The sequence below is a fragment of the Danio rerio genome, chromosome 23, assembly GCF_052040795.2.
Source record: "Danio rerio strain M-AB ecotype USA chromosome 23, GRCz13ab, whole genome shotgun sequence".
Classification (NCBI taxonomy): Eukaryota; Metazoa; Chordata; class Actinopteri; order Cypriniformes; family Danionidae; genus Danio; species Danio rerio.
Window position 1 is genome coordinate 27,436,743 of NC_141043.1, and position 24,002 is coordinate 27,460,744.

The 24,002-nt window shown below is 35.1% G+C and overlaps 1 long non-coding RNA gene across 3 annotated transcripts in view; it reads right to left on the reverse strand.

Moving 5' to 3' along the window:
* The window catches only part of LOC147831302 (uncharacterized), a 36,366-nt gene that overhangs the window by 9,853 nt on the left and 2,511 nt on the right, over positions 1-24,002 (reverse strand). For 2 of the 3 annotated variants that reach the window (XR_015523607.1, XR_015523609.1), the window contains exon 2: positions 786-919. This is a non-coding gene — a long non-coding RNA (uncharacterized LOC147831302). Of the gene's footprint in view, positions 1-785; positions 920-2,723; positions 3,004-24,002 lie in introns of those variants that run through there. The other variant, XR_015523608.1, reaches the window with a different exon arrangement.

Sequence of the window (24,002 nt, forward strand, 5' to 3'; positions counted from 1 at the left end):
AGCGTCAACATTTGCTACATTACATCACTATCTTGTATTTAAAAAGGACTTTGCAGCACATCAGCAAACCACTTACATTCCCATAAAAAAACATACTTTCTAGCGTGAAAATATTGCACGGCCTTTATCAAATTCATTTAAATATGAAAGATCAAGTTGCTGTGTGTGCTTTGGCTTAGCTCTACTTATCCATTATGTCCATATGTCTGAAATACTCTGATGCAGCAATACTGTTTTGTACTGTACATGAGATTTTTTAAAAAGCATATGTAACATTAGTGCACATCAGTAACTCGCCAGTAACTTTAAAGTCCCTGTAAGAAAACATTGTAAATTACAGGAAATCCGGTTACCGCAATATTCAAAATCTTGGGAACAACTGTGGTCAGAACCAAAGTTCACAGGACTATGTTACTCAGGACTCTTTTCAAGCGGTGGACTTCTACTTTCTTATTGTTTGCCGCCGAACTGCGTCATATCTCAGTACCATAAAGTTAACTTGATTTAAACTTTTCTTATTGCTCACACTGGCAAAGACATGCCCCAGCGCTTCTTTCTGCTTATCGCCGCCGGCTCCCACTGAAAATGGATGACTTCCGGTTACTTTAATGCTCTCGCCGCTTTCGGTGTAAATATAGTGACTGACCGACTAACCCACACACCCCCATCGCTAAACCCAACCAATAGTGTTTTCAAAAGCAATCTAAAAAATGAAAAGCAGTCGTGGCCGTGTAATTTCACCACATTTTAGCCTGTTGCTTCTTTCTTTCTATATTTTGCTTTACCTGATTTCTGGAACAGTTCTTCGCCAAACTCGAACCCCCTTGTCTCGGTTAGCTCGTCCATCTTCTGAAGTCCATCGCAAACTGGTAACACTGGAAAAGCCGTCCATACGGTGGTAAGCAGTCAGCTGGTAGCACTAAAAGGAACAGAAGCTGTCATCAGCGTCATACTGCCCCATGAAATGCAGCCATACGTACATCTGGCTACATAATTCGCGAAATGTAGATAGAGGTACGTATCCACAGTGAGCTTGTTGCAACCAGTAGTTTGAACAAGCAGCAAAAATATTTTTTTGGAGTGAAGAAATGGAGCATTATACACAATTATATGTATAGTTACAAGATTCCTAGAATTGGATATTGTTTGGTGTTGTATTACTATATCAATTACAAATCTACACTTTAAAATCCTATCATTGCCTAAACCAGATGTGGGCAAACTCACAGTTTAGCTCCAACTCTAATCAAACACACTTGCTTATAGATTTCTAGTGATCTTGAAGACACTGATTAGCATGTTCAGGTGTGTTTGATTAGTGTTGCAGCTAAACTATGCAGGACACCGGCCCTCCAAGACCAGGTTTGCCACCCCTGGCCTAAACAGTACATAAACCAAAATTTTAACACAATTGTCTCAAACTCAATTCCTGCAGGGCTGCAACTCTGCATAGTTCAGCTCACACCACCGACTCACACCTTGCTTAATAGTCTCTAGTAGTCTTGAACACCTTGATTAGTTGGATCAGCTGTGTTTAATTACGGTTGGAGCAAAACTGTGCAGAGCTGCGGCCCTCCAAGAATCAAGTATGAGACCTAAGCTTTAAAAAAACGTATTGGTTGGGTGATGGGGTTGGCACAAATAGCATTGATGCCGTTAAAGAATGGCTTAAAAATCTTTACATTTACGATCTGTGATTGAAACAGGAAAAAGGAGGACTAAATCACTTATGACAACTTATCATTATATCACTGAGGCCGAGAAAAGAACACAATGCCACAGACAAAGGCCACAAATGCTGCTAACATTAGCTTTCTGTGATTGGTCTGAATCGGTCACTGATAGCACTATGGGTAGAGTGCTGACATATAGTTCCACTCTCATTCCAACGATGTCTTCAATTATACTGTCCTATCACAATAAAAGCAAAAAATGTAAAAAAAAAAAAAACAAAACAAAAAAAACAAATACTCTATGTGTTTTAGATAGCATGTAATGCCGAATTAGTGTACACTTAACTCGTAGTTCCTACTGTACTGGATTAGGCTCTGCTCTGAACCAGGAGCTAAATTGCCAATATTCAGCCCCTATATTGTGTGACCGAAATTTCATGCTTCAGGCTGTATAGGACATTAAAGATAAAGTGAATTAAAGAAGTAAGTAATTCTTGCACCGATCACTCGTTTCACTTCCTTAACAGTTTGTCAGGAATCATGGGAATTAAATTAGTTTTCCTTATATATGATTTTTCAGTTCAATAGTTAGCAGTCTTAGAGGTTACTGCCATAGTTGTAGGTACTAATGTGCTTAGCGAGACTAGACTTACTCTTTTAGGAGATACTACACTACTTGATCAACAAAGCACAAATTTGAGATTTGTAAAGTGTATAACTTTGAGATGGAAGGACTATGTTCCACTTCCATGTTGATCTATTTAGATTATTCTGTACTTGGAAAACCCAATAAACATGTTAAAAAAAGTTTTGGTGTTGACTTGCATTTATGAATAAGTCATAGTTGCAGCTAAAAAAAGTTTTTAATATTTTACTGAAGACTCCTTGATGGCCTGAGAATGAATAAATCAGCAGAATATATTTCATTTTTCAGTGAACGATCGCTTTATTAATCCTCTCTGAGTAATATCCAGAGAGTTCAAATAACCACAAATGCCATTTGCCTCACTCAATATATATTTGGCATAAATCACATCAGGGCTCACTTACTGTATTAATGACAGTCTTGCTGAATGGCCACCTGTTGATTCAGAGCTCACGACCCACCCAACATTGAGTGTGTTCAGTCATGCGTCATATCAGATGAGCCTGGCAGCAGCAGGAAGAGACCAGAGCAGCAAATAATATGCACGGGTTTGTGTGTCCAGACTGCGTGATTGAATTCTGTGCAAGAGCGTTTGTGTGCACTTGTGGTGGGCTAAGTACTTAACGGCTTCACTGCGCTGTATTGAGTAAGCAGTAGGCAATAAGGCACCTGTTCCAGCCGTCTGAGCCCCAGGAGGTTAACATTGGTTTATTGAGGTAGGCATTAGGAACGTCAGGCATGTCATGAGCCCCCCCTCTGAAACCAGCTGACTGGCCCTTCCTTCCTCCCTCACCCTACAAAGGGGCCACGGCCAAGAGAAAGTGGAAGGCAGCTGTGTAAATTACTGACAGAGAGGGGGGAAACTCATAAAGTAGTGGTATCACATAAGGAAAAGGAGGACAGAGGAGGATCAAAGAGGAGATTAGTCAAAAACAAGATAAAAAGGATTACAACATATGGAAATGTGTTATTCGCTTGATAAGAACGAGGGACACTACATCATTTCTTGAAGCTCTAGGATGATTTGTTGTGTGGTTATGTAGGTCATGGAAGCCTCATTACCAGTGGGGAGATAACAATCGAAACCAATGAGAGACGGTTTGGGTGTAGCACTGAAGAGTGTTGTGTGTCCTGCAAGAGCATGAAACAAAAACTGTCATTCAGAAATATTTTGACTTTTTTTGGAAAATAAATAATGTATTATTATTATATTTTAATCATGAACACTGATATATATTATTGCCCCCTGAAAAACTAAATATAACAACATCCATAATAAAAAGAGAATTAAAAACATGCTAAGTTCTTACACTGTTAAAAAAAATCCTGGTTGCCTTAAATTAAGCTGAATCAAATTAACCGTATGAGTCCATTGAACTTAAATTATGTTATTTTACACCTTAAAAAATTAAGTTAGAACTTAATTTTAATAACTTAAATTAATAAATTTACAATGAACTAAAAACATGCTGTTTTGACTAATTCATCATTTTTACAGTGTAGAAATGGAATATTTCTCTTTCAATTGCTTTAATATTGCTTTGATAAAGTTTTAAAGAATTTTAAACCTTAATAAAAGTATACTTCTAATAGAACCATTTTATTCATCATTTTATTTAAATTGTAAAGTTTCAGTAATTTTATTGTCATTTTTATCAGTTTTTGCTTTTTAAAAAAAGACATACATTTAATTCATTTCTATTGTAGTTTTTTGTTTTGTTTTAGTTTGGTCAGTTTGGATTGAAGACTGTAAAAATAATTAGTTCCTTAAAACAAGTGAGTAAACCTATTCCTTTTAAAACAATTAGTTGACTACTTAAAAAGCGAGTAAACCAGTTGCCTTCAAATTTATAAGTAAATGGAGTATGTGCATAATTATAAAAATATAGTTAAATTAACTTAATTACAACTTACAAAATAAGGTGGTGCAATTAATCTTATCGCAATCGCAAGAGGCTGCGATGACACGCGTATACATATATATATATATCCCTGAATTATTATTATAACAGAGAGAAGATTTTTTTCAACATGTTTATAAATATAATAGTTTTAATAACTCATTTACAATAACCGACTTATTTTATCTTTGCCATGATGACAGTAAATAATATTTTACTAGATATTTTTCAAGACATAGTTATTGTATAACGATAGTTTGTTCTGTAGACTATCGAAAACAAATATAGCTTAAAGGGGCTAATAATATTGACCTTAAAATGTTTTTTTTTTTTTATTAAAAACTGTTTTTATTCTAGCAATAAAACATATAAAACAAAATAATAAAAAAAATAAATCAGATAAGACTTTTTCCAGAAGAAAAAAAAATTATCAGACTTACTGTGAAAATTTCCCTGCTCTTTTAAACATCATTCAGGAAAGCAAAAAAATTTAGAGGGGGGTTAATAATTCTGACTTCAAGAATTGTATATATATTGTCATATAAATATATAAATATATATATAACACCCACAATAAAAAAGAAAACAAACAGGGAAGCATGGACAATTAGGATAATAGCGTCTGCCGCTTCAGAAGCATTAATAGACGACTTAAAGATAAACAGCTTTGATAATATGAGAATATTTTGGTTTCAAAGTCACAGACACAGAACAAAAAAACAGGTAATTTTAAGAGTTGTCGCAGAATTGTTGCCACAGCTTATTGAGCTGAAGCTTGACTACAAAATTAAAATCACATTCGCAATATCTGTCAAAAAAATAAACAAAATAAATAAATAAAAATAAAAGATCTCAACTAGATATTTCCCCAAATCCCACAGCCCTGTTACAAAGGGTTTAATTACTTTAAGTAAAGTCCACATGTCACTTTTAAGGCAATTAATTTACTCACTTCATTAAAATGTAATTAAATAATCACTTTTTATAGTCCAGTCTAAATAATATAAGTTTACAAGAAGATTAAAAAAAAACTTTATGGTTTCAGTTTAACATAACAATAATAGCACTGAATAAATTAATCCATAAACAGCTGACTAAAACAGGTTCATCAAAAAAAAAAAAAAAGTCTGACAGCTGGGTAAACTTGTGAAAGTAAGCTCCTCAATTGTGACAGATAAGTAGTGGTTTGGAATTGCAGGCTGCAAATCATTTCCTCATTTGCTGACAGATGCCACATCTTACGTGGTGCTGTGAATTGGTGACCCATCATCTTCTCATGGGGGCCTTTAGTTGAAGTATACGAGAACATGTCTGTCTCTCTTGGCATGACTTAAACACCACCTTCAGAATGATTCACCAGATGACAGCAGTCCTCTTCCATTTAAACACATTGGCACATGGTGACCATTTACAGATGAAAACGCTCTCTTTCCCTTCAACAACCCCCTACTAAGAAGAATACACAAAAAAACAACAGGTGAACAAAAATACTTAACAGGACTAGTGAAGAACACTGAAATCACTTCATTTCCATCACTGTTTTTAAAGTTGATCTGAGCAGTCCCATAGTGTCCACATTTTCTCAAGTTAGACCACTATAATGTGAACATTATAGTGACACTCTTTTATAAAGGTTCTTTATAGGCATCTGGCTATACGAAGAAACTTTAACATCTGTGGAACCTTTCAGTTCCAAAATACATGCACATATACAGTTGAAGTCAGAATTATTAGCTTTAATTTTTTCCCTTTTTTTAAATTTTTCCCAAATGATGTTTAACAGAGCAAGGACATTTTCACAGGATGTCTGATAATATTTTTTCATCTAGAGAAAATCTTATTTGATTTATTTCGACTAGAATAAAAGCAGCTTTGAATGAATTAAAAACCATTTTAAGTTCAAAATGATAAGCCCCTTTAAGCTATATTTTTGTTGATAGTCCACAGAACAAACCATCGTTATACAATAACTTGCCTATTTACCCTAACCTGCCTAGTTAACCTAATTAACCCAGTTAAGGCTTTAAATGTCACTTTAAGCTGTATAAAAGTGTCTTGAAAAATATCTAGTCAAATATTATTTACTTTCATCATAAAATAAATCAGTTATTAGAAATGAGTCATTATAACTATTGTGTTTAGAAATGTGTTGAAAAAATCTTCTCTCCGTTAAACAGAAAGTGGGGGAAAATATACAAGGGGCAAAAACTCAGGGGGTTAATAATTATGACTTCAACTGTTTTCTGAAGGTCTTAAAATTAACATAATAAAAACAACAAAATCAAGATATAAGCTAAATCTTAATCTTACAATTTAAACTTTTCTTCATCTCACATGACTTTTAAAAAAAAATTTACTGTGTAAAAAATTTACTTTTTTCAAGATAGCGAATATTTCTCATATCAGCATGTTTATATGGGTTCTAACAGCACTCAATGTATTTCCTAAAAGTTCTGACTCATTTTTTTTTACAATTCAAATTGATCTCAAAGTTCTGTTTTATTAACAAAACACAGTTCATAGTATTTCTCACAGTTCTAACTTCTTCTATTGTAAATTTACTATTCTGCTAATTTTAATTATCCATATTTTTGTAAATGTGACTAGTGCATTTTAAATTATGTGTTGCATTTTGCATGTTGCAACTTAAAGAAGTAAAACAAATCATTCAAATAATGAGACATAGTGAAATCTGACTGAGAGGTATGTTTGGCTTTGTGCTGTATTTGATCCATCATGATCAATGTTTTTTACCACTCTTTTAATATAACAAGGATATATATTGGATAAGCTCTTCTGAGATTATTTTATGTGTAGTAATACTCAACATATTCTTAATATTGATCTGAAAAAACTCATCTTGGTTTTCCAGGATTATTCACGGTCGACTGAAAGCAATTTGTTTCATTCTAATTACTTGACACTGATTGTTTACACTTTAATAGAAGTCACACACTTAATGTGCAGCTTTTTCATCATTCTTCAACTTCATGTGTTGCATTTCTGACTTTATATCTTGCAATTCAGAGGGTTTATTAAAGCAGTAAGAAGCCATGGTTTACAGTGAATTAATAACAGCTAAGAAAGAGAATCATGGACTGGGACTAGACATTTTATAACTCAGCATTTTATTGAAATGTTGAAAGTTGAAAAGATGATGAATTAAGATTTGTCAAAAACAATTATTCTGTGACAGAAACGAGTTGCTTGATTCAGAGCTCTGAAAGAATAAAAAAATTAAAAATGGTTTACTCAATTTTACCTTAAAGACCAAAATTAGTATGCTAAATAAGAATGTTTGCAAGTATATAGAGCTGAACAGAGCTTGCCATATTACAGAAGCCGTCTCTTTCTCTCATGAGTGCTTTAGGCAACAGTGCAGTACATGTGACGGTTAAATTGGTGACAGTCCTCTATAGGCTTCTGTATTGCATCTCTTCCACTTGCCTTTTTATGCTCTAGTTCTCTCTGTCTCTCGGCTTGCTCTTACATGTCCCTAAAGTCCCACCTAAACCACAGGTAAATCAGGTGTGTTGGTAGGGTGTGTGTGAGAGACTTGGAACAGGCAAGAACAACTTATGCAATACAAAATGTTGGTTTGTCGGTCTCTATACGTGATTCTTTCAAGACGACACATGCCTTTTGTATTCAAAGAGCAAGTTTCAATTTGAACTTTATCTCTCATGGAAAGTGTATGTATATATTTAGTATATATTAAAATGTAGTATAATAGTTCAATATTTTAATTGCAATTAAATTTATAATTTTTCATTGATGCAAGTTCTGTATATCATCATAAATCATTACACTAAATGACTTTTTAATGTGTTTGCTGTGTATCCAGCCTGATCTCATGAGAAAACATAAGTCAGTTGTATGAAAATGAAAAATTTTAAAAGGCCATGAAATCCCCGTCTTTTGGTTCAAGTCTACCTCAGAATTTTTTCAAAAACTGCTCTGAGATGGGCACGGAGCTTTTCGAGCAGTGGAAGAAGTGAGCGTGGCCAGCAAAGCAGGGGCGAAAGAGGAGAGCGAATAACTGTTGTCAGTTAGCTCACAAAATGAGACACATACAGTGAGATTTTATTTACAAAGTTAAAATGCAAAGAAATAAACAGTAAGTAATTTTATGTCCTGCTACATTTGTTGTTCTAATTTCATAACCACAATTTGTTGGATCATCATAATAATAATGAGCAACCGACGTGTCATCAACCCACTAGCAGATTTGCGCTATGTCACCGATTTTGACAAAAAAAAATATGATGAATTTAGCTGACAAAAGCTCAAAATTAAACAATTTTCCCCACAATTTAAGTTGACAGGTGCTAACGTTGTCTTAACTGATGCTCAACACACAATCTGTTCACATAAAAAAGTACTCCACAGTGTCTCGAAGCTTTAAAAAAGAAGCATGGCACCCAACCCCATCTCTACCCAACCGTCATTGGGTGATAAGCAAATCATACTAAATTGTACGAATTAGATCATAAGAATTCATACGAATTAGCCACTAAACCAAAAAGTTACAATTAAGTTTTATATAAGTATATAAGTTTTCTTTCGATTTTTTGTGTCTGTACAAGCAAGTCTTATTATCCTTTTAATTGGTCAATTTGCCGTAGCCTTTCAATAAACTTTTAAACAATTTAAAAGGCCAAAAATATTATTTTCCAAAAATTAACAAGTCGTCAAAATAAATGCCAGACAGCATATGTAATGAATATCACTCCCCTCAAACTAAATAGCTAGTCAGGTAAATACGCCTACACTAGTCTTACTGTCAAGCACTATGAATAATACATCCTTGCTGGGACCGCATTTATCTTATGTTGTTTCAACAACCTCAACAAGTCAGAAAAAGCTTACTGTCTGGCTTGTGGATTTTCCTTTTCCAAACTCAGTGTAATCCATTGACTTTAATGGATTAGTTTCACAGGGCAACAGATATGCCCAAACGCTGCCTCACCCAAAACCCAGGCATTGTGGGAGTTCTGGGGTTTGTTGAATACATGTGTGCATGAAAAACAAACTCCAAACACACACAATATTCTGCCAAAGCTTAAATCGTTAACACTTGTGGTAGTTTTGATTATCACCGAAATTGCAATTTGTCCCTCCTTTCCTTAAAGCAACTTCTTCTAGGACTCAGACACCAGTGGATATTAAGTGAACTGTAGTCAGTAATTTTGTTGCTCACGCTTATGAACACGTGATGAGCGTGATTCAGTGTCAATTCCTAAGAAATAAAATTACCTTTGTCAGTAAAGAATAACGAACATCCTGACACCCTTCATAACATAAATGTACAGGGTGATTCAAAAGAATACCGCAACTTTGTAAATCTGTATTTAATCAAAGAAACATGATGGAACCTTGGTTAATTAATCAATGTGAAGAGTCCTTAACAAAAAATTTTCATAGAAAAAATAGTTCATAGATGTTCAATATGACCCTCTCCAGACACTTGAGTGACATCAACCTGAAAGTTGTGGTAATCACCCTTTACTTTCTATGTATATCTAAAAGTAGCTAAATGCTAAAGCCAACAACCTTCATAACAATGAACTATGCTATTAAATCCAACAAAAACTGGCCCCATTTATCTCTACCACATTGAATCTTTTTTTTCATATAACAAAATGATGCACAAATCAAGGTCATTATGTGAAAGGGATGTACCGATATGTATCTTTCTGACATCGATAACCAATAACTCTCATGATTTGGAGGTCAATAACTAGGGTCAGATGGAATCTGCGAACATTTTTTGCTATTTCTGCACAGAATTTTGTTACAGATCTGCGGATTTATGCGGAATGATTTTGAGTGTATCATAACTAAAACCTTAAGATATGAACTAAAAATAATACATTTTATCTCTTATTTAATGTTTACAATGCTGGTAAACAAATCAAGTCTCCTATATAATATATCTACTAAAAGACGGAAAATATTACTTTACAAACTGTATTGTAAATGAATTATATGAACGTTTTCATATTAGTCAATAATTATACTAAAATAAATTTAAAAAATGAATAAATATAAATTTAGACACATTTGCAGAAGTAAAACAGAATCAATGATGGACTAAAAATCTGCGGAATTCTGCGCACACAGATTCCGTGTGGGCCTACCCATCACCAATATATTAGTTGATAAATTTAAATATTTCGAAATGTGATTTTTTTTTTTTACAGTAAACAACAGATTTTATTTTAAAAACTTTATAAAAGTTTGAACTGATCTTTTGAACTGAATGGCCTACTCACTTTCAAAATTGCAAGGTGATTATATAGACCTATATTTACTAATTTTACATAAATCATCATGCCAAAAATAAATCATTTCTTTTTCTTCGCAAATTAACATGCAACTTGACTGTTACATAAAAACTATAGGTTAAATTACAAAACAAGTAAAAGCAAGCAACGCATTGATAATAACAAATAATCATATTAGATTACAAACAACCCAACAGGTTGTTTAGCACGTGTGCATCACTGCTATTATGTTTACACATGTAATATTTATCCTGAGGCGATTTAAACCAAAATACACAATGACACTCTATCAAATATATCTACATTGATAAGGAATATGGTTACTTAGTTATTAATGCACAGCAATACCACACAAAGTAAGGCCGGACTTTGAAGCAATAAGCAATGTGAGGAAAGCTCCATTATAGTGCACTGAACAAGTTCGACCCATGCATACACAAGGCAGGCAGTTCTGTACAATTACGTAATCTATCGGCTTAAACATATCGGCTGAATTTTGATATCGGACCAATAACGACAATATTAAAAATAGCATTTATTGGCTGAAAGCGATATGCCACCGATATATCCTTAACATGCGGTGATCAAGTCAAGGCCGTAAATTGGGTTTAATTTGTATTAAAATCAGAATTTTCCTTTAACGTCTGATCACAAAAACCAAACCCAATCTCAGAAAGCACAACTATATTCCGGTCGACATTATACCCTCTTGATCTGATCCCTCCTCTGCCTAATCAGGCCCAAAGAGAAACGTATTTGCAGAGACATATAATTATGCGCAAGGCCCGTCTTTACTTGCATCTGAGATTATATTTCAGCCTCAGAGCAGAGGAGATGATGTCACGAGGAGGTAACCCGTTCGCATGGTTTAAGTCACCGGGTGAATCCTATCGCAGCGTTGATGACCTTTTCCAGTCTTTTTTCTGCGCAAACAGCAAACTGACCCCAGAGCCACCTGATCCAGCTCTAAACACATCCTGGCCATTGTGTTGGCAATGAAAAGAGAAGCAGCATCAAATCATAATACTTTCTTCAGATACTGCCAGTAAGTGAGACACAAACTCAAGTGTATCTTCTAGACATACGTCATCTGCTTGAGCAGTTTTCGCGTGATTCCTCATTGAGGTCTCCTTTTTCCTATGACTAATGCAGAGTTAAAAATGGAACATCGCCCATTCAGGGAGCTTCATTTCAGTTTACCATAACTGAAAGGTCAGAAGGCTCTCATATTCAAACCTTTTTGTTGCTTTGTTTAGAATCAGCTATTCACACTGTAGATGCTTGGCACGAAGCTTTAGTGAGCACCAAAAATCAAAAGAGGTCTGGTTTGAATTTAACATCACGCAAGAGGTTCATATCAGATAAATACAGTATGCCATTGAAGTGAAGTGATTATCTAAATGCAACCTATATTTATGTGATCAAATGTCTAAGAATGATGTAAGAAGAGTCACTTTAAAAGAGAAATACTACACCAAGCGGTTTTATCGTCCAAATGTGTCTTCGGCAGCTTTTCATGTCTGTAAAAGATCATTTTTAAATGATAAGTGATAGTCTTTCAGGACTCAAGACCACCATAACTAACAAAGTAAAAGATGCTATGAAAGGATCCGTTGTTTTCTATAAGACACAAGCCTTTCAGTCCATTTATTGGTGTGTTGTATTTGTGTATCTGTGGTTGACTAGAAATGTTACACTCCTTCAATACAAAAATCTGAAATGTGGTGAAATTACCTACAAATATAGTTTACAGGGTGTTCATGTTTTTTGACTGAATATTGTCCAGCTACTCCATTTATTACAGTAAGTGTGGTAAGTTTTATAACAAATGCCATGGTTAAATTATGGCTGGCGTCCCTACAGAAAAATCCAGCTTAAACCAGCCTAGGCTGATTGGCTGGTTTTAGCTGGTCGACCAGCCTGGTCTTAGAGGGGTTTTGGCCATTTCCAGCCTGGTCTTAGCTGGTATAGGGTATGACCAGCTAAAACCAGCTTGACCAGCCTAGCCAGGCTGGAAATCCAGCAAAAACCAGCTATGTCCAGCTTAAACCAGCTGGTCAGGCTGGAAAATGACCAGCTAAATCCAGCTTGACCAGCCTGACCAGCTAAGACCAGGCTGGAAATGGCTGGAAACCAGCCTGGAAATAGCCAAAACCCCTCTAAAACCAGGCTGGTCAACCTGCTAAAACCAACCAAGCACCCTAGGCTGGTTTAAACTGGATTTTTCAGCAGGGGTAACAGAACCATGATAATCTGTGTTTAACTAATATAACTATGGCTCTTTTTTTATTAAGCCATGGTTAATTTTCCCAAAGGGCAATTGAGCTAATCGTACACGAACACATAAAATCAAATGGCCTTAGGGCTACAAGACCTGCAACATTATTGAAACAAATGTTTGTATCATTATTTACAATATATGTGCAGCGTTGTTTTATTCATCTTCAATGACATTTACGATAAGCTAGGTAGACATGGCTAGGCCAATTTCATTCATTCATTTTCTTTTTAACTTAATCCCTTTATTAATCCGGGGGCGCAACAGCAGAATGAACCGCCAACTTATCCAGCAAATGTTTTATGCAGCGGATGCCCTTCCAGCCGCAACCCATCACTGGGAAACACAAACACACTCATAGACTACGGACAATTTAGCCTACCCAATTCACCTGTACCACATGTCTTTGGACTGTGGAAACCCACGCGAGCACCCGGAGGAAACCCACGCGGACGCAGGGAGAACATGCAAACTCCACACAGAAACGCCAACTGAACCAGCTGAGGCTCGAACCAGCGACCTTCTTGCTGTGAGGCGACAGCACTACCTATTGCGCCACTGCGTCGCCCTAGGCCTATTTTGTTTAAATGAAACATCTCTTACCAATTCCTGGACCTTGATCCTCACTTCAGCCCACTTAACGTACTCGCGATGTTTATTCATCAAACTGTTATCAAATCTGTTGAATTTGTCGTCGTTGTCGAGATACTGATTTGTCTGTTCGTTACACCAACTTAAATACTCCAAACTTCTCTTTTACCAAAGTATGGTCACAGACACAAGAGGGCACTGTTAGCTTCTTAAAGCGTTTTTTTTTTTATTCACGTGGAGCGGTTAAATACTGCCATTTTTAAAATTTAACTCCCATCCCATCTGCTTCTAGTTAAAAGCTGTACAAAACATCTCATTTTCCTGCTAGATAAAGTACTTGTTATGTACTGACGACTACAGAAAACACAACTTCCACCTAAATATGCACTTAGAACAATATGAAGGTAGGACAAATCAACTTTGTTTGGCATTACAGGCAAGAGACATTTTCCACCAACAGTAAAAAAAAAAAAAAAAAATTCAAATGCAATATACCTAATGGTATAATTGTCCGAAACAAACCGCCCCCAATAAATCAACTGAAATACATAAAGTATATCTTTAAAAATGTGTTTACTTTAATTGACCTATCACAAACACTGTTTTATTTAGCTTGCTAGCGCTGTAACTAAAAAACGTATACTTAAAAATTGGAAATCTGAGGAACCCTTTTAAAAAACCTTGTATCAGTAAGCTTGAATCTAGTAACCCTGAGAAAATAATGTATTCTGTCAATCAAAAGCACACAGACTTTGATCATTTTTGGAGCCCATGACACATTACTTCTGTTAGACTTTAATAATTGATTATTTCATATAATAATTGTTATTTTTGCTGTTATTTCCATTTATTTTATGTTATTGTTTTAAGTCAATGTTTTATCACATTTGTAAATGTAATTTATTTGTGCTTTATTTCTGGACATTATTGTTTTTGTTTATTATTAGCCTATCATTAACCATTGCAACTATCTTTGTGTAACATCAAAATGACATATATTTGTATTTGTACTTTTCACTTTTATTATTGTCTTTCTTTTGCTAATTGTTAAAAAAAATCATCCTAATACTCTTTGTTTTCTTACATTCTACATAATGTTATGTATATTTTCAATAAACATGCGTATTAAAATTATATATATAATAAAAAATGTTCTTTAATATAGTAATTGTCTTAGAGTGTATAGAATTATAGTGAATAATTTTTATTTCTCATTATAAATGGCCCCCCTGAGCATACAACCACATGTCATGCATACAGTAAATGCCTATGCAGCCCTGAAGATGAGAGAGTCTGTATTGCTTACCACTGGGAAAAGCATAATGGTCATGTGAAGCAGCTCAAAGCCAGTCACATAATGGCCTCTGGTCTCCCTGTATACCACCAAAGCAACAGTATTAGCCGTTAAGCTATTTTGAATAAAAGTTGTATGCTTGCCTTCAGCATTGGTATTAGCAAGATTCATCTTGTTTTCACTGTCATGTGACCTTTATCATTAAGTAAAGTGCATTACTTATTCCTGTTATATTTCCATTAGGTATTTTTATATATTTTTTTTTCTTTAGGGGTTTTTCACCCTTATTATGACAGGTCAGTAGAGAATTCAGACAGGAAATCTTTGGGAGCAGAGAGAGGGGAAGAATCGGCAAAGGACCCCGAGCCGGGAATCGAACCCGGGTCGCCATGGGCACGTTGGTGCTATATGTCAGCGCGCAGTACCACCAGGCTACTGGCGCTGACTCCATTAGGCATTTTTAAAAGTTAAAAAAAAAGCTCACAAGGTTCTAATGCGTTTCATGAAAATACCAATAAAACTTTATAAGCCATTCAAATGTAACCATTGAAACCAGTACATTTGACTTTGGGATATTTTCCATTAGGGTTTATTGGATTTAACTTATAAACAGAAATTAAAGGGTTCCCTTTTTTGAACCAGGATAATTTATATTTTAACCATTAAAGCCATCACAAACTCTGTGATGGTGTCTTCTGGGATTTCTACAGGTGGCAGGGATATAAGCTACCCATACCATAAGGAGACTTTCTTGATTCTGTAATTTGAAGTGCTTCATTGGAATGAGTGAAACAAAAGGTATTTCAAGAGTTCACACTTAGCTGATTTTTGATTATAAAGCATGTTTGGCATGCTGTCCCGGGAAAGACAGCCCTGAGCTTATGAGATCCTAGAGCTTTGGGCTCCCTCCCATTTGCAGGACGAGAGGGGAGTTTGAGCTTGAGGGGAGTTTGAAGGAAATTCATTAAGGTATCTCAATGAACTCCCCCCCGAGTTATTTCTGGCTAATGACAGATATAGGCTGGATAAGGACAGGTGTACTTGCTAAAAGTATGACTATCACTTGCTAAAAGTATGACTATTTTAAATTTTTTTATTTTTTTGGACTGTGGGAGGAATTCAGAGAATCCGGGGAAATCCCACGCGATCACAGGGAGAACAAGCAAACTGTGAGGCAACAGTGCTAATCACTGGGCCACCATGTCGCCCTTCTGGAAAGGAGGCGGAGTAGGGGTGGGTGGGGGCAGATTCTTCAAGACGAAAATACCAAGACAAGAAACTCTGATCTTGGTATAGTGAATTAGGAATCATCTGATTGAAGAATCAGTCATGAGGTGATGCAAGACCAGTTGAAAACAACCATAAGCAGATGATCCTCTCAAAATTCGATCATAAATAAACTTGACTTTTTATACATTGCATATTTCTTTATATTTAAAAAAAGAATCCTGGCTGTCTTAAATTTTTAAGCTGACTCAAATTAACCTTATGAGTTCATTGAACTTATATTATGTTAAACTGACTCAAAACAGCTTGCATAACTTATAAAATTAAGTTAGAACATGATTAACTCACACTGTACAATGGCCTAAATCATATGCATTCAGGACAAATTGATCATATAATTTTTACAGTGTACATATTATGTACAAAACAGCATGTTAGCCCAGTTTATGTCTGGATTCATAGTATTTAAAAACAGTAGGTGATAAGTACTCACTCATTCAAAGGACACTTTACAATCTCATTAGCTGCAGGAGGTTTATGGAAATACATAAAGCAATTCAACTGGCAATGTGACAGACTATACAGCATATCAATATTATATAGAACGTTTTTTGAAGGTAGTTAAATAAGGGAAAATATCTAATTTAGTACCTACACTGTAAAAAAAATCCAGGTTGCCTTAAAATTTCAAGCTGAATGAAATTAACCTTATGAGTCAATTTAACTTTTATTTTGTTAAATTGACTTAAAACTGCTAGCATAACTTATAACATTAAGTTAGAACATGATTAACTTAGTTTATTAAGTTACAATGAACTAAAAACATATGTTGCCATGACTAATTGATCAAATAATTTTTTACAGTGTACTAAAATCATAGTAATTTGTACAAATTAGCCACTTTTCTGACAATACATAAAATAGTTGCGCTTCATTGTGAGATTGGCCAATAGTTTTAGCTCAAATTGAGGAAAGGTTTTGAACCACTTTTAATATTGACTACTAGATTATATATGCACAGTGCTCAGCATATATGAGTACACCCCTCACAAGTCTCTTATTTAAATTAATATTTTTTGTAGGATGCTTTACAATATTATATTTGTGCATATATTTATTCAGTACTAAAGCCAAATCTGGAGCTAATCTAACAAAATAACGTACAATAATGATTAAAATATTTGTAGCCTTAATGTATATGTTAGGAGAAAATATGAAAGAAAATGTTCAAAAAAAGTAAAAAAAATAAATAAATCAAGCGAAATAAAAATTTATAAAGTTTTGTTGAAATGTTGTAGTTTCAATTTTTTGCGTTATTTTGCATAAATTTACATGTTTTCCTTCCATTTCTAAAGATGTTCTGACTAAAATTTCCAATTTGCATATAGGAGCAAGAGGGGGATAGATGATGCTATGATAGCAGTGACTCATCGTAATAACAAACATTTAGAGGATCCAAGCTCAAATGCACGACTTTTATGTGTTGATTTTAGTTCAGCTTTTAACATGTTGCAGCCACATCTTTTAATTACAAAGCTAAATGATTTTAATGATCATCTATTATTAATTAAATAGTATTGTTCTTTTTTAACCAATCATAGACAGCAGGTTAGTGTTAATGGAACACTATCTGAGCCAAAATGTCTGAGTATGAGAGCTCCGCAGGGTTGTGTTAGCTCACCGGTTTTGTTCACTTTGTATACATATGCATGTAGACGTTCTTATTTTAATAATAACATTATTAAATCCTCAGATGATACTGCCATCTTAGTCTTATTGAATAAGAACAGAGATTTATCAGAATATTTTTCAGAGATTGAAAGATTTGCGAGTTGGTGCGATGATAAGCTTCGAATGTCAGTAAGACAAAAGAAATTATGTTTGACCCTAGAGGAATTGGTGATCATATGCTTGTGACTATCAATACTCAAACCATCACACAGGTCACTTCGTATAAATAGCTTGGTGTGTCCTTAGATAATTCTCTGAAATGAAACATACATGTTGACAATCTCTGCATTAAGCTTCAGCAAAGACTGTATTTTTTTACGACGCATAAGAATTCATGGAGTGGATCAAAAATGTGTATGATCATGTTTTATTTGGTTGTTTTATAAATGAGAAATATCACACAAGTAGCAGTGCGATATGGCTGTATATCGGCACTATCGCACTGCTACAAGTGTGATATTGCATTTATACAATAGTTTGACGGCATAATTGTGTATATAAAACAAAATCAAACATGAAGAGTCTCAAAAACCCTTTTGTATGAGGAACTACTTTCTTCCACGTTGGATTCAAATCATAAGCTGACAGTTAAACAGTTGAGCAAGCATCTTTTAAACTTTAGAACTGTAGTGTCTGCTTTTTGCTAGCTGTATGTGGGCGGAGTAATACACAAAGGGTAAAGAGGCTGTACGGGTGCTGATATTAATTAAATATATCAAGGCTATCAAGACAGAATTGTTGTATAAAGCGTGATAAAGCACGGCATCACAGTCTGGTTAGGCAACTTGTCTGTGCAGCTGAAATCTAAAGTAGTCCGTTTGGTTCCCACTGCTTGGAAAATTATTGGTGTATGAGAACAGATGTCTCTGCAGCATTTGTATTTAGCATTAGGACATGCTAAACAAATAGTTTGAGATGTATCACGTTCTACTTAATGAATATATGTTGTTACCTTCGGGGAAAAGGTTCAGAGTACCTTGCTGTAGATTAAATAGATATAAAATTCCTTTTGTCCGGTGAGCATTTAGCTATTAAATAATAGAGGTGGCTTAGACCAAAGAGCATAGAATCACCAAGAGGCGACACTCTAGTACAATTTGGGAAACAGCCACTAGATGGTGCTGCGGCTATTTTGGAATGAAAACTCCAATAGAACAACAGCATATTAAAAGTCTGTAAAATAAACTATTAAAAATGCTGATGATTGTGATAGTAAGTGTTGTATTGGGTCTTTTAGGTTGTATCTCAGCTTTAATGCGCTTTTTAAATAAATAAATAAAAAAAGCTGCTTGCCATCGCGACAGCAATAAGATCCAATGGACAGCTGAACGCTTTCACTCCAAAATGGCGGAATCCGGGGCTGTTGCTGGGCGCTGCTGTTGAAATGGAACGTTCTATTGAGTGTCGCCTCTTGGTTATTCTAAACTCTTTGCTTAGACTGAGAGTATAGATAGATTTATTTATTTATATACTCATTTTTATTTTTGTGTGGTGTATTGACTGCAGCTGGGACAAAGTTTTACCTTACCTTACCTTAAAATATTATTTTAATAAATATATCTGTTTATTAAATGTGTTTTGTTCAAATGCACCAATATATATTACCCATATTCACTCAGAAATAGATAAAAATATTTATTTTCAAAATGGCATGTACTCATTTCTGCTGAGCACTGTTCATATAATACATATATTTTGGGGGGAGGGGGTGTAAACTGTAAAAAACTGTTTTTGTTACTATTTAACCTTTTTTCATAAGTTAATAAGGTAATATTTTTAGTCAGGTTGATTTAGTAAGTTGAGATGACTAGAAAGTTGATTCAACTTAAACATTTTAGGCAGCAATATTGTTTTTACAGTGTAGTTATTTTATAAATCCAACACAATCTCACAGCAATTAGTAACTTTTTGATTTAGTGGCTAATTCATATGAATTCGTACAATCTACTTCGTACAACTTAGTACGATTTGCTCATTCCCCAATGATGGTTGGGGTTAGGGGTGGGGTTAGGTGTCACGCCTCCTTTTTAAAAATCACACAATTACGTACGACTGAACTCGCACAAATTCATACAAATTAGCCACTAAACTGGCAAAACGTAAAATACGTTTTCTCAAGAGATCAGGCTGATAAATCATGTTTTTGCAATTGTACTCTTTAATATACAACACGAAACCTGATTTAAATTACTAAAAACTGAGTTATCCGTTTTTGCAAATAAACTCTTCACACATATAAGACTGTAAATTATGGATTTACAGTTTTTCTATTCTTCATCGTAAGTGAAACTATTCACTCAATTACATAATCTCTCAGAATGCCTCCCTGTTTGAGCGCAATTACATTCCTCCACAATCTGTGCATCAACTCCCACTATGTTATCTCTTTTGAAACCTGGATGGTTAATAAATTAAGGATTCCCAGTTTTAGGTTTAAGGAAACAAAAAAAAGAGCACACTGCGCATGTAAGTCTATTTCTGATAAGGAATGCATCTGCTCAGCAGCTTGTGAGATAATTTAAATTGCAAGGATGTTTAGCGAGCCCAAATGACTTGTGGAAAGTGGACACTTATCAGAAAAAGAAAAGCCAACCCCAGTATTTTCAGCATTCTTAACATTTTCCTGCTCTTTCTAATTTGGTCTTTTGGAGCCGAGTCAGTGTGGTTCATGCCCATAGAATTACAGAGAGCTGAATAGATGAAGGACAGTACACACACGTGCCTGGAATAAACGCTTCAGCCTTTCTTTCCTGCACCTGCACACACACACACATAAATCATAAGCAAGTACAAAGTAATAAGAGCATGTATAACTGGATAACTGTATACTGGTCATAAGCAAATGCTTCTCATATTTTTCTAGCCTGATTTTCATAAGTAAAGGCTTAGGGTGAAATGCAAAACAGATCTTTCTAAAGCAGTCCGATGGGTTTATAAAAATACCATCGAAGTATCTAAGTATCATATCACATGTACTCGTCCGCCGACATGTGGCCTCAATAAAGCAGTCAAAAACCCTCCAAGCTATTTGAATTAGATATTTGCATGCCTGTTCTTGCTGCAATGTCCTCCAACTGTGGTTTTTACTACATACCAAACTTCCTACTGCTACCTTCGCCGTAGGCTTGTTTTATAACTGTAGGAACAATATAGATGCCACTTCAAGTCTTCTTTCATTATTTCAGGCTCTCCAGATTCATGCTTCCTGCGAATGCATCACTACTTTGCCGGGAGTGGGTGTCAATTAACATTCCTGCACTTGGTCTGTCACGGCATTGTAAATCTTCGATACTTCACCTCCTTTTTTCCACTAACACACCCCTCTTCCTATTGGGATGAAAAGAAAGATGAGGAGAACGATATGTCTTGGAGGGCTTCGGCATAACCTGTCTGAAAATTGCCCTTCGTTTTGTCTTTCAGATTTATAGGCAGTACAAAGTTTACCAGATTTACTCCCTGCTACACACATCGATCTCTAAGAATATGGATACGTTCTTACTGTCAAAGTTTGGGATGATGGCCAGATTTACTTTAAAAGAGTCTCGAAATGTCTTATTCAACCAGCTATTTATTAAAGAGGCTTGAATACCGTCTGTTTGAATGTCAAGTCTATAGTCTTGGGCGTGAGCAGATGAGGTCATTCAAATTCATACAAACTAACCACTGATGCAAGTTACAAACTGAATTGCTAATTGTTATTGTATTGCAGAAAGCACAAATCTGACAGGAGTACTATGGTGGTAAGACTTGTAAGACTGCACAATATATCATTTTATCATTGATATTGCAATGTTTGCATCTGCCATAGTCAAATCGCAAAGATATGTTGAGTTGACTTTGAAGTGTAATTTTTACATTTACATATCCTAAACATAATGCATGCACTGTTTCGTCTCACTTTTATCTTTGATTTGTTGTATTTATCTATGCTTGTGGTTTGTTTTTTTACATGTTACCCATGATTAACTTCCCTACAAAAGCATGCAGTCAATGAAAATTAATACATTGGGTAACACTTTAGGGACCAATTCTCACTCTTAACTAGTTGCATGTTATTGAGATAAATAATAATAATTTCTTACATTCATATAGCGCTTTTCTGGACACTCAAAACGCTTTACACATTGGGGGAATCTCCTTATCCACCACCAGTGTGCAGCATCTATCTGGATGACGTGACGGAAGCCATATTACGCCAGACCACACACCACTAGCTGATAGGTGGAGAGGAGACAGAGTGATAAATCCAATTATAATATGGGGATAGTTAGGAGACCATGATGGAAAGAGGCTAGTGGGCAAATCTGGCCAGGATGTTGGGGTTAAACCCTACTCTTTTCGAAGAACATTTTCATTTTTAACGACCACAGAGAGTCGAGACCTCGGTTCAACATCTCATCCGAAAGATGGCACTCACTGAGCACTACAGAGTGCCCGTCACTATACTGGGACGTTAGGACCCACACAGAATGCAGACTGAGTGCCCCCTGCCGGCCTCACTAACACCACTCCCGGCAGCAACCAAGCTTTCCCATGTGGTCTCCCATCCAGGTACTGACTGCTTAGCATCAGTGGGTGACCATGTGAGAGTTGCAAAAAGCTAGCTGCCAGCTAGATATTGGCTGCTTATTAGTATTTATAAACCACATGTATGATCATATTCTACATCCCTAATCATACCTATACCTAAACTACCTTAATAACTATTAATAGGGAGCAAATTAGGAGTTTATTTAAGCAAAAGTCAAAATGGTTTGCCAAGAGCGAGAACTGAACCTTAAAATAATGTGTAAAATAAAGTATAGCAAAGTATATCACAATATACAGTATATCACAGAAAAACTAAATATTGCAATGTCAGATTTTTTTAGCACTTTTTTTACGCAGCGGATGCCCTTCCAGCCACAACCCATCTCTGGGAAACATCCACATACACTAATTCACCCTCATACACTATGGACAATTTAGCCTACCCAATTCACCTGTACCGCATGTCTTTGGACTGTGGGGGAAACCGGAACACCCGGAGGAAACATACGCGAACGCAGGGAGAACATGCACACTCCACACAGAAATGCCAACTGAGCCAGCCTAGGCTTGAAGCAGCGACCTTCTTGCTGTGAGGCGACAGCACTACCTACTGTGCCACTGCATCGCCAATTGAAAGAAATATTTAAAATATTTTAGAACAGTAAACATGCAGGCTAAATGAGTAAAATAAATCATTGACTTCTGCAGTCTTCATTAGTATCAAAAAAGCTGATACAGAGAAAACTATTTTGTATTTAATAGACATCTAAACAGTCGTCTTGGCTAAATCAAGGCTAACCTTGGCCTGTCAGTAAAACAGTCTAACAGAAAATCTAAAATATAACATCTAAAAATAGCCCAAAACTAGACAAGGGGTCAACTAGACAGATTTTATGTTTAGTCATTCATTTCTGTTTATTTGATGACTAGTCTAGTTTTGACCTATTCTAAGACGTCTATTAGATTTTCACTGACAGCCCAAATTTTGCCTTAAGTCAAGACGACTATGTTTAGACATCTATTAGACATTTTTTAAAAGCAAAAAAATGCTTGCTGGGTTAAGAACCTGAAAAGGCATCTTTGGATATCTTGTTTTCTTTGGATATAAAGTAAAGCCACTGCACTGTTCATGTTGACAGCATGCTGGAGTTTGGTGTTTAAGTGATTTGTTTTTCAAATGATTGCATAAAAAAACACGCATTAAAAGACATTAGAAAAAAATATATACAGCAGGAACAATATAACCGAAAATATTATCAATTTTAAAACCTTGACTTTTCCAACCTTGAAATTAGTAATCATGCCGTGCCTACTGTTTACATTAACTGATGTGGTTAAAGGTTTTTTTTGCAACAATATGCGACTAAATATTATGATGACAGATGTTGGTAGCTTTATGTGTATTGCAGCCAAATATTTAAACAAGAGAGATGAAAAACTATCTGATATTGTATAATGAATGTTGTTCATTTTGTAACAACATCTTCCCCAGGGACTACAGATTAGCTTTATAGGTTCAGAAAAATATAGGTTTATATGTTTATAGGTTCACATAGCAGTGTATACATTTATTCAAATGAATTACATTAAAGCATTAGTTCACCCAAAAATTATTTCAATTCGATTCAACTTTATTTGTATAGCGCATTTCACAATAATTATAGTTTCAAAGCAGCTTTTTTAAAAGATTATATGATATATAAACATTCGATACCAATAGTAGTATCGGGAATACTGGCTGATACTGCAAAAATTCTGGCATCGGTATTGGCGAGTATTTGAAACCATAAACCAATCGGATAACAATTTTTAAAAATGAGATATACCTGCTAGCTTTGCTTAAC